Source organism: Equus asinus, chromosome 14, assembly GCF_041296235.1.
Source record: "Equus asinus isolate D_3611 breed Donkey chromosome 14, EquAss-T2T_v2, whole genome shotgun sequence".
Classification (NCBI taxonomy): Eukaryota; Metazoa; Chordata; class Mammalia; order Perissodactyla; family Equidae; genus Equus; species Equus asinus.
In genome coordinates, this window is record NC_091803.1 from 887654 (window position 1) to 899449 (window position 11796).

Here is an 11796-nt window from a genome sequence, read left to right on the forward strand (position 1 = left end):
ATTTATATATGTATACTTTACACAGCCGTACAAAAAATAATTTTAACTCTCTCTATTTTCTACAATCGAACCCTACTTTCCTTTGGAGACCGCAGACGGCCACAGGCAGACAATTGGTTCCAGCCCATTATAGGATGTCCAGTCTCCTCCAGTGCTTCTGGCTTTTTCTGTCTGTTTAAGTCCAGGTCAGCTCATGACCTCAGTCACCATCTAGCTCAAATCTCAATCATTTCAAGGCTTCTCCCTACGACTCCCCCTTGCCTTCTCTTTCAGTGGCATCCGGGTCAGGGGGAGCGTATAGACTCTCATGGCAGTGGGGGCAGACGCTCTGGTTTACATGCCAGCCAGGTGTTCGCTGGCCTCTGCAGGTCCTGACATCCGTCCCACTGGCCTTTGGTCATGTGCTGTCATTGCCGCTGGTGCTGTGGCTCCCCACATGGCCTCTGATCGTGAACTCATTACGTGCAATGTAAGCTTGTCCCAACACTAGGTTACACGTGTTTCAGCAACCTTCTCAGCTTTCCCACCAGGGCACATGGGGACCTTGGGATCTCTTGTAGCTCATGTGTTGGGAGTGTGGCTCTGGAGGACAACCTCGGGTCCTCCCGCTGCTTTACCACCCATCAGAGATCATGTACTGAGGTCTCCCTGCATTAGCACAGAGAGGTCGTGGGCCTCTCCTGGAGGTGCACCTGGAAAACCAGGCATGGATCCCTCTGCTTTCAGATCCTCCTTGTGTTCACCTGAGTTGTTTAGCATCTCAAGTCCATTCTCAGGGACCAAGGCGCATCATAAACCTCGGTGTCCTCCTTCTCAGAGCTCCTCACACTCCTCCCCAGCCCCAGAGGTAGTCCTCTCCCTGTGATGCAGGAAATTGCTCTTACATCGTATCTTGCTTTTAGGTTCAGCCTCCCTTTTCTCTCTCTTGAAAGCCTTGCTTTTAAGACTGTGGCTTGCTGGGAACTCTTACATTTTAGGTTTAAAACTCAAAACTGAGCAATGACATCTTTGTTCTAGGCAGACCCTCTGTGCTCTCCCCTTCCGTGCAGGTGTGTCACCTCACGGCTAGTCTCGATGGTGGGAAGCTTCTCAGTTATGGAGAAGAGAAAATACATGGCCGTGATGCCCACCATATGCATGGTACTTTAAAACACTTGTTCAGCGGCAATACACGGAGGACAGACTGAGGAGAGGCAGTCGAGGTAAGAGATAACAGTGACTGTGGAAATGCAGAAACCTCACCCACCTTGACAGCTTCCCTTGTAGGTGGGCCATGAGCATGTGATCTAGTCCTTCAGAGGGGCTTCTGGAAAGAGACTTCCTCTCTCATAAAAAAGAGAAACCCATGAGGACATAGCCCTCTTCTAGAAGATATTTTTGTGATGCTTGCAAACAGCAGCCTTCCTGCTAACATGAAGGGCCAAGCTTAAGCACCAGGTCAAAATGCTGAGATGGCAGAGAAGAAAGATGGAAAGAGTCTAGGTTGTTGATAACATTGTTGAGCTGATGATCAACGTGCTTGCCTCTGGACCTCTTATAACATGAGACAACAAACATCCTTATTGTTCAAGGCATTTTTTGTTCCTTTTTTCTATTATTAGTAGCCAAAAGAATTCTTACTGATAAGCAGAAAGGATTATTTCAATTTAGGACATATCAACCACGAGACAAAAGTGAAAAGTTGGCAAATAAGCAACTGGATGCATGAGTCTGGGACTCAGAGAAGAGGTCTGACCTGGAGAAATAAAGTTGGAAATCGTCAGCGTGAAGATGGCAACTGAATCCATAAGTGTTGATGAGATTCCCAGCGAACGGATGTAACCTGAAGGAGAAGAAGGCCCAGACCTGGCCTTAGGGAAATCCAACGTTTAAAGATGAGAGACCGATGAACTGCCCTCATCCATGCAGCACGAGCAACTTAGGAGGAAAAGGGGAGGAGAACTTTGGAAAAATAAGGAGAAGACGACATCATGGAAGCCAAGAGGAGAGAGAGATTTCTGGAGGGAAAACAGTTAGCTGCCTCCTGCTGCTGAGAGAACAAGAGGAAGATTGGAAGTGTCTGCTGGGTTTAGTAACAGGCAGGTCACTGTTGTCTTTAGGATGGTCCCAGACACGGAGGCAGAAGCCAGACTGAAATGGGGTGAAGAGTCTAAGATGAAGAAATGGAGTCTGGGTAACAGAAGTCGAGGTCTAGGCAGGAGAAGCTTTTACGCCTAAAGAAATAGGACAGAACATGTTTTCCCTGCCCCATCCCCGCTTGTCCAGCCTGCAAACAGGTGACTTCCCACCGCCCGTTTCCCACGGGACTCTCTCTTCTGCTGGGACACACAGTCAATATTGCCTTTACATTTATAATTCATACCCTCCACAAATATTTATTGGGTGCCTGTTGTGTGCGCAGCACCCTGTTAGGTCTCAAGAAAATATGAGAAGAGATTAAACTGGGTCCCTGTCTCTTCCCGGGAGCTTATAGTCTTTATCTCGGAGAGGAAACAAAAACCCCACATTCTGAAACAGCTGGACGTTAAGTGTAAACGTCGTACTTATGAGGTTGCAGGGCAGAGGCTGTCATCATTCTTGGAATTCAGAGAATAAAAGTTTGCCTGAGCAAGCCTGAAGAAGTTGGGCTGGAGCGTCTAGGAACGTTTCACAGTGGGAGAGGGCTCCAGCAGGCACTAAAGACGGGGGAAGTGGGCTGGGCAGGGAGGCGACGACTGAAGCCAAAGTTGTGTGTCAGCCGGGACTCCTGATTGCAAATGACCAGAAGTCACCTCGAAATAGATTTTCCCAAAAGGGGAATTTATTGGCTCCTAGACTTCAGGTGTGCCTGGATCCAGGAAGTCAGATGAGGTCCTCGACACCTGCACCTCTGAACTCTGGCCTCTCTATTCTGCTGCCCTGAGCAGCCTGCCTCCTCCCTGGGACGGGATGCAGGCACCAGCAGCCTGGGCTACAGCTGGCCAACACCGTGAGTGTCTCTCCTGCAGCACCCGTGTCGTCATCCCACAGATAGATTCCCATGTGCTTTCTGGGGTCGTGTGTAGGGTGACTACACGTGATCCTAACTGAGACACTGTTGAGAGTGAAAATGGACTGCTGTTAATAATTTTGTTGGGGTAACAGGCATAAACTGGGACTTTCCCAGGAAAACTAGGATCCAAGGTGGCCATAATCATATGTCCATTCTCCGTGGCCACTGGTTGACAGCCCCACCATAATTACATGAAACCGGGGAGAGACAGGACTCCAGTGTTAAGGTGCCACTAACAGATGAAGGAGGGGCGAGAACACTGGAATCATAAAATGAACAAGTGTCCACTATTCACACTGAGTTGGCAATTCAGGGCAAGGTAGAGAGAAAACCTAAAGAGTAAATCACAAAGATTTAAGTCAAGCGAACCAGATAAAGACAGAAGGCTTAGGATGCAAGGCAGACACATCTGAACTTCCTTTGACTGGGAAGAAAGGCAGAACGCTGTCCAAGAAATTGATGTATAAGACCGACGTTTGGGGAGACAAATCTGGGAGTGAGCTGCAGACATATTGAGAAGGTTCAGAGAGGAGCTAAGATTGTATTAATGTACCAGTATGGTGGAGGTGGAAAGAAAGGGATATATTCAGGAATCAGGTAGAATAGAAAGAAGAATCGGTAGAATTTCTTGGCTGATGGGGCATGAAGGACAGAGAAGGAGGGCGCACCGAGTTTCAAGCTTGGAGAACCAGAAGAACGGGCGGGAATAGGGAGGTTCCCAAGGGTAGAAATTTGGAGATGGGATAAGGCTGTTTGAGGTCATGCTGAGTTTTGGAGAAGCTGTAGGAATAGAGAAAACACGGAACTAGAATTGGAATACTATTTAAAGCCAAGACAATGGATAAAGTCTCCAAAAAAGAGAGTGAGACATGGCCACAACTGAGCACGAGGAGCGCCTGCAGATAAGCAATGGGAGGAAGCAGAAACAGAGGAAACAACCCCGAGATTAGAGAAGAGTGTTGCGGCCATATCAAGGAGCACGGAAAGAGGGACCCACAGCGTCAAACCCTCTGCTGAACTTGGGGTGAGAACCGGGAATCCTTCAAGGAGTGTGGCCAGAGGGATGTTGATGACCTTTGGAAAAGTGGTACAGCACTCAGGACGGGCTGGGTTAGGCTGGCCACGCAACCCCAAAGTTGACGTGGTTGAAAACAACTAAGGTTTCTCTCTTGCTCACATTTCCTGTCCATGAAGGGTAGACAAGCTCTGCTCCATGTTGTCCGCACCTCTGAGACCTGGGCCAACAGAGCAATCACTATTTGAAGGCTTGCCCATCACCTTGGCAGAAAGACAAAGACGGCTCCGGGGCCTCACACTGGCTGTTAGATTCTCCCACCTGTCAGGTTCACGGCTCACCGGCCACGACCAGTCCCACATCCAACCCCAGGGGGCCGGGAGGTACAGTCTCACCTCGTGCCCAGAAGGAGAGAACCGGAAAAGCTGTTAAAGAGGGAAAATGAAGAGCAGTGGTGGAGGTAGGATGTCAGGGTGAAGGAGGGGTACACGGTGGAATTTGCACGTTCGACAGTCCATCGTGGTATCTGCTCTGTTAGTGACGTTGTTCTTGGTAATTAGACCACGAGCCCCCTGAGGACGAGGACGGTGGCTTCTAAGCCTTCGTAGGTGATGCTTGTGCACCCCGTTATGTGAATTCGGCTCCTCCGGGCTCGAAACTAGAGGGAGATGCTCAGATGACGTCAGAGCTTCACCGTAGGACTCGAAGGAAGAGCCATCAAGGGGGAAGTAACCCCAGGTGGCCTCACGGGAAAGGAGTGTGTCTCTTTAGATTCTGAGTGGCCACATATCTGTCTGCATATTATGGCCTCATAATGAAGATGACCATGACCATAAACTCTGGTTAGGCCAGTTTTCCCGCCGGAACCAGTCCTAGGAGCCCCTGTTTCCTAACGAGCAAAGGTCTGCTGGGGCGGGATTGCTGAGCCCTCGGCCTCGGGCCGCGAGCCACGCCAGCGGAAGCACCTTGTCCTCTGACATCTTCCTTAGGTCGCTGCCGCCAGCCTTGGCGTTGAGAGTCTAAGGCGCCGAGGGAGGTGTGATGCTCTGAGTGGAAATTGCCAACAGAAATCAAACTCTGTATTCCCCGAGACGTGCGATGCAGAGCATAAATATTTCATAGACACAAAGTCAGCTACACAGAGATTTTTAATTCCGGAAAGTGATTATAAGACAAACGGCAGGAGAGGCAGCCTACGATTTGCCTGACGACACATTTTTAAGTAAGCAAAGCCCTGCGGAATAAAAATAAACGCGCGCCGGTTCCTGGGCAAAGCAGCCGAATGGAGCAGAGATGGCCTGACGTTTTTCATCTCTTAATTTTCGGATGTGATGTTATCTAGCATATGGGACCCCTCTTATCACAGAATCTGGGTCACGTGACTCTTGCTCACACCATCCGTTGATAATCACCCAGCGCAAGGGTTTCTGTTCCAATATCCTCCTAAATACTGTCAGAAAGGACGACCTTGGAGGGCCCTTTGTTCAGGGCCTACTGCGTCCCCGACAATAAGGGAGGAGGGGCTGCCTGTTGGCAATTGTCCGTGTAAGATTTTGTATATGACTTGAGACGCAAACACAAAATTAGAGAAGAGAAAGATGAGACAGCATCGAGAACGTGGTCCAGACACTCACCCTCGTAAGGATTTTTTCGACCTCCCATCAGAGCAATTCCTCCGTTGACTCCGCTCGGCCAAGGCTGTGCATCAATTTCTTTTCACGTCAAGTGTCACGTCCTTTCCACGGGCGCTGGTTCACCGACGGGAGAGAGATCCAAACAGCACTCTTCCCACCAAGAGGAAACTTTGGCCCAGTGGCAGTCAAGGTGGAAGCTTCTAGAAAAGATGTTCTAGCCCTTGCAGACCACGACGTGGACTGTGTGTGTGTCTCCTTGAGTGGGAGACAGTGGAAGACCCACTGAGTTTTTACAGAAACGTTAACAGTAGGGGAAGCTGGAGGAGGGCACACGGGACCCTCCGAGCTGCTCTCCAGCTCTGCTGTCAATCCGAAAGGATTTCGGCATAAAAAGTTAAGAAAGAAGCTGCCTCTGTCCACTAGATAAGAAGGGTTTCCTTTCTTTTGCAAGCAGAATTTTGTTTTGAATTTCAATCTTTATGCTGTGCTAATCGAGGGAAATAGGAAAATTGTTCTGGATCAAGTTGGGGACAACTTGTGGCCACTCCCAATGTCTTTGTTCAGGACGCACAGTGACTCTTGCTTTGACTCTCATCACTCGGCAATGATTGTGCTCACCCTGAATCACGTATGGCAGCCCCACCTCACAGGTGTCATTCTTGATTTTAAAACGTTCGTGTGGTCTGAGCCCCCAGCTGTCACCGTCTCAGGATTCCTAGTCTCGGGACCAGGAGAATCTAGTCTGGTACGAAACAACGACGACGCAAAGTCACCTGTTTGTTTCCGACTTTGTGTCGGTTCCTGAGCGGGTTCTAAATAAGTAATTGTCATCCTGATTTCCCAGTGCCTCGATGCTCCGTTCCCGGCCGGGCCCCTCTGCTGCTCTGCTCTGCTACCCCCTCGAACGTTCCATTAAATATTAAAACCCCTGGTGGCTCCATTCTGGAGGCGGCGGCGGCGATTTCAAGGAATAAGTCCTACCAGTTGGCTGCTGGGTCTGTTCATTATTTTAATCTATGCATATTGGCTGGAACTGAGATGTTTCTTTTCCCAAAAATATTGGGCACAGACGAGGTGATCTTTGCATCACCCCACACTTTCCTCTCTTTAACCCGGCAGGGACACTTAGGTTCTGCCAGCAGAGGGTCTGTTGAAGACCCAGTTCATACAACATACTTTAGCGGATGCTGTTGGGGAAAAGAAAAAGCTTAAGATTTGAGCTTATAAGCTGTGTGGAGAGTGAAAGCACTTTTTTTTTTTTTTTAAAGCTTGGCCCTGAGCTAACATCGGTTGCCAATCTTTTTTTTTCTTCTCCCCAAATCCCCCCAGTACATAGTTGTATATTTTAGTTGTGGGTCCGTCTAGTCATGGCATGTGGGATGCCACCTCAGCACGGCCTGATGAGCGGTGCAGTGTCCACGCCCAGGATCTGAACCAGCAAAACCTGAGCTGCCGAAGTGGAATGCACGGACTTGATCACTTGGTCATGGGGCCGGCCCCTGAAAGCATGTATTAAAAAAAAAAATGTCAGTCCAACCCAAAGCGGTGCTCAGTGCAGAGAGGGTGAGCGCTGTGGACCGCTGACCACATGGACGTCTGCAGGAAGGGGAGCCCGTCTCTGGCTGGAGGCTTCCGGGAAAGCTGCCTGTGGGAGGTGGCATGGATGTGCTGGGTCTCTGAGAGGGTCGTGGACTTTGATATCCGTGCAGGGGAAGGAGTGATCACTGTTGTGGATGCAACACGAGCAGAGGGAGAGGCGTGCGGACCCTCTAAGGGCACCACTCCTCGCATGCGAGACCCCGAGGGCAGAGCTCAGCCACATCAGCGGTCAGCGTGAGGGGCCGGCCGCCGTGGCCTGTCTGCTCTGGGCGTCGAAATCTTTGAGGAAAATGATCCCCATGAGTCTGAGATTCGAATGAAGGGGGTGACCCTCAACACTGTTCCCAGACGGACTCAGGCTCATTTTCAGGGTCCTTTATACGGACTTTGTTCCTTCAAGACCCGGATTCATCCTACCTTTTTGTTGCTGACAGTCAAGCCCCACGCTGAGCTGAACTGCGCTGGTTTGGCCATTCTGAGAGCACTGTGATTAGATCTGGAGAGTTCCGCCTGAAGGGAAAGAAGAAACGAGGGAAGGGGGGGAGAGTAGGCGCTTAAGGAGGGAGGACAGAAGGAGCAGGTGCGAACCTCCTAGGCAGCAGCCCCTGCCAGCCCCCCGAGGCCCCAGCAGCTCCAGCGACCCCCTGGATGATGCTTTGGAAAGGGTTCCGGGTCCTACTCTGCCAGCAACTGAACCTATAAAAACAGACACTTATTGCAGCGATAAATTATCAGGCCCTTCCCGAGAGGCCCCCGGGTCACAGGCAGCAAGGGGTGCGGGAGCTCGCCTCCAAGGAGAGCTCAGGTGAGCGGGGTCCTCCTGCACACTCAGCGGGTCATCCCCACCGTGAGCACCGACCGCCGGGCTTCTCCCCAAGCTCTTGGCGGGAGTTCCCACATCTTAGCGGGTGGATTCTGTTCTAGGATGTGAGACACCGTTGGCTGGGGGAGACGTGTGCTTCGTCCCTGACACTTTAGGGTCCCCCTGGACAGCCAGCAAGCCGGGCAGAAGGGGCTCCGATTTCCTGAGCCTGTGGGGAGGGCAGGAGCACCGAGTCACCGAGACCCCGAGTTGCCGACGGCTGCCGCTATGGAGTCAGAAGGGAGCCCGCAGTTTGGTGTTCACAGCGAAGGAGCTTGTGCTCCCCCCGCCATGCATACGAAACCAGAGGGGTTTAGTTAGGGATCTGGAATTCTGTCCTGTAATGACTCCGGTCCAGCTGAAGAGGAAGTTTCGGCGTCTCACGTGCCTATGCCACCGTCTCTTTTCGAGGGGCAAGTGGACCAAGGGGGCTGGCGCACTTCACGTGGTCCAAAGCCAACCCCTCCTGGGGTCCACCGTGCGGGCCACGCTCCTTTCCTTTCTGGTCATCTCCTGGCCTTTTATACTGTTCCTGAGAGGGCAGGAGGGCCTGGCTGAAGGCTTTTGAGCGGTTGGCGGTGAGCGGGAGGCGACAGAGGGCGGGAGGCGTGAAACTGGGCAGGGCGGCTGCTGCTCTGCATGCGGGTGGGTGGACGCACTTGACAGCTGTCAGTCAGCCACGGACAGCTGGACTCTCCATACGGCTTCCCGAGACTAAATTTCCGGCTTAGGATAGTGTTTTCGGCCCTGAGTGTGGGTGCAGGAGGCCGGGAGTGGCAGGTGCCGTGTCCCTTAGGTCCACACAGCCACCACACGCTCCCTCCTCAGCCGCACAGCCAGCCTGGTGCCAGCCCTCCTCTCTGTCCTTGGTCCCGTGTGTCTTAGAGACCTGTCTTTTCTCTGAGAACGTTCAGTGCTCCAGGGTGCCTCGTGCGCCCCTCGATGTGTCACCTCAGTTGTCCTTGACTCAGCACGTCCCAAGTACCCGTAAGCTGGCCCAGAGGTCATCTTAAAAACTGCGGCCACTGGAATCCACTCCTGTTAAGTCTATGCATGAGAGAGGTCCGAGCGTGCCAGGTCGGTAGGCAGGTGGGTGGAGAGGCGAAATGACTGTGCACAAGGCAAACAGATCCAGCAAGAGGAGAATGGAGCTCGGTAAAAACAGGCACAAGCGAGGGGAAGGAGTAATTACGCCACCAGCGCTTCAGGCGCAGAACTCAGCAAGCAGCCGTAAGCCTTCCTGAGCCCGGCGATACAGGGGCAGGACTGAGGCGGGGAGGCAGCCCTCCGCGTGCCGGGGGGCTCGGGCGCCGTGAGAGGGAGCGTGTGCCGGCGGGACACCATCCTTTCCATTCCGCCGGATGTTCCCCCTTCAGGGTAAAGGTAGAAAACACATTTCAGGCTCTTTCCCTTCTTCCTCACAATAATAATTGGCTTTTACTCAACTCCCGTGGGTGTCGTAAATAAGGAGCACACGGGGAGACCAGGTTGCCGATATCGGAGCGCACCGGCTGTGGCTGCATTGAACCGGTGTCAACTAGGAGACGATGGGAAGAACACAGTGGGGCGTCCTTGGTAAAATCACCTGCATTTACACCCCGATTGTTGTCACCCAGCGGAAGGGCCAGGCTTTCTCCTGACCCTGCAAATGGGGTATGTGTGTTCCCACGTGCGCGCTCCAAGGGGTGGGCAGGAGGTAGGTGACCTCTGTCGGGGCACAGGGAGGCAGGCGCTCCACTCGCTGTGAGCATCATTGTTAATGTCAAGAGATACTGTGACACATCGGTGGCTACATTGTAAATGCAGGAAGCTCACCGGTACACGAGACCGTTTGCTGGTCACTGGAGAAGGCACGGAATGCACACCGAGAGCACACGGCTACTAGCGGTTTTGTTGTTCTTTTATTATGGTAAAAAAACATGTCACATGAAATTTCCATCTTAACCGTTTTCAAGTGTGCGGTACAGTAGTGTGAACTAGAGACACGTCGTCGTGCAACAGATCTCTAGGACTTTTTCGTCTTGCAAAACTGAAACTCTGTCCCCATTAAACGCTCACTCCCCATCCTCCTCTGCCAGCCTGTGGTGCCCACTGTTCCGCTTTCTGTCGCTATAGATTTGACGGCTCCGGGAAACTCATATAAGCAGAATCATACAATATTTGTCTTTTTTGTGGCTGGTTTATTTCACTTAGCATAACGTCCTCAAGGCTCATCTGTGTTGTAGCAGGTGTCAGTATTTCATTCCTTTTCAAGGCTGACTAATATTCCATCGTATGGATGGACCACATCTTATTTATCCATCATCCGCCAGTGGACACTTATGTTGCCTCCACCACTGGGCTGTTGTGAATAGTGCTGCTGTGGACATGGGTGTGCAAATCTCAGTTGCTTGTTTTTCAAGGAAAATCCTTGACTTTCTGAATAAGAACTTTCTTGGGTATCAATATTCTGTTACTAACATTTAAGAGGAGTAGACCCAGCATTTGTGCCACTACGGTTTTTAACACCCTTGTAGAGACAGTGCTCTAACCGTTTAGATGAAACGAGAGTCCTCCTCTGTGAGGACAAGTAGAATGAAGAACTGAAAGGAGCCACTTTTTAAATTCTCGATGGCCGTAGAAATAGAGACCAGTTTTGGTCCTGAGAACAGAAAAACAAGCCTTGAGGGCGGGTGATCCGATCGAAAGAGAAGTGAGGCTGCCAGCTGTCGCTCTGCTCTGCCTCTCAAGGTGCACGTCCTCAGCGAGGCTACAGGACAGGAAGGCAGGGCAAGGTCTCAGCCAAGGTAGCCCCTGCTCGACTCACACTCCTCGCTTTAGGTAACAAGTCGCACGCGGGACGTCTCAGTCAGGGAGTGAACAACGCCCCATCTGCCCCAACACGGCTGGAGGGTGTGCTGGCCAGAAGCACGGTTTCATCCCCTTTTCCTCCTTGTGTTTATCTGGATGCCAGAGCCCTGAGTCTCCTGCCTCACTGCCGGGCCCTTGCCACAACCTGGTTGGTAAGCAGCTGTTTACACAGGGCGAGGGTGCGTCTCATTTGATGGACTGCGTTATTCTGACTCAGATTCAGAGCAAACGGCCCAGAGACCGTGTCAGTCTGCCCTAGGAAAATGACTCATCTACAGTAAATACACTGTCTGAAATTTTGTAAAAAAGCAGAAGAGGCTCCAACACACGCTATTGCAGCCAAAATTCTCCCTGATGGCTCTTCCGTATTTTCGCTTGCAGCCCCCCCACCCCATGCTTCGTGAGAACTGAAATACAGGGAAACAGGGCCACGTACTGAAAGACAGCGTTTGTGGGCGTTTTGGCAGGCGGTCAGCTCGCAGCACACAGAACGGGGTGGGTGTCAGTTTCGGTTGGAGACTTGACATGGGCTTCATAACGAATGCCCAGATGCAGAGCAGAAAGGATGGAAGTCGTCATGGAGGGGCCATAGCTCTTCCCCCGACCCTGAGGTTGGCAGTACCGAACTTCTCCCGGGTCCCTGACTCGTGGCGCCTCTGCAACGTCCCTCCCTCTGTCTGGGATGTCTCCACCTCTTTTTCTACCGAGCAAGTGCGCTTTTCCTAGAAACAGCCACGTCCTTCTCTTGTGTTTATGATACTCTGGGATAATCCAAGCGTGGGGGACTCCTAGCCGTCTAGAGATC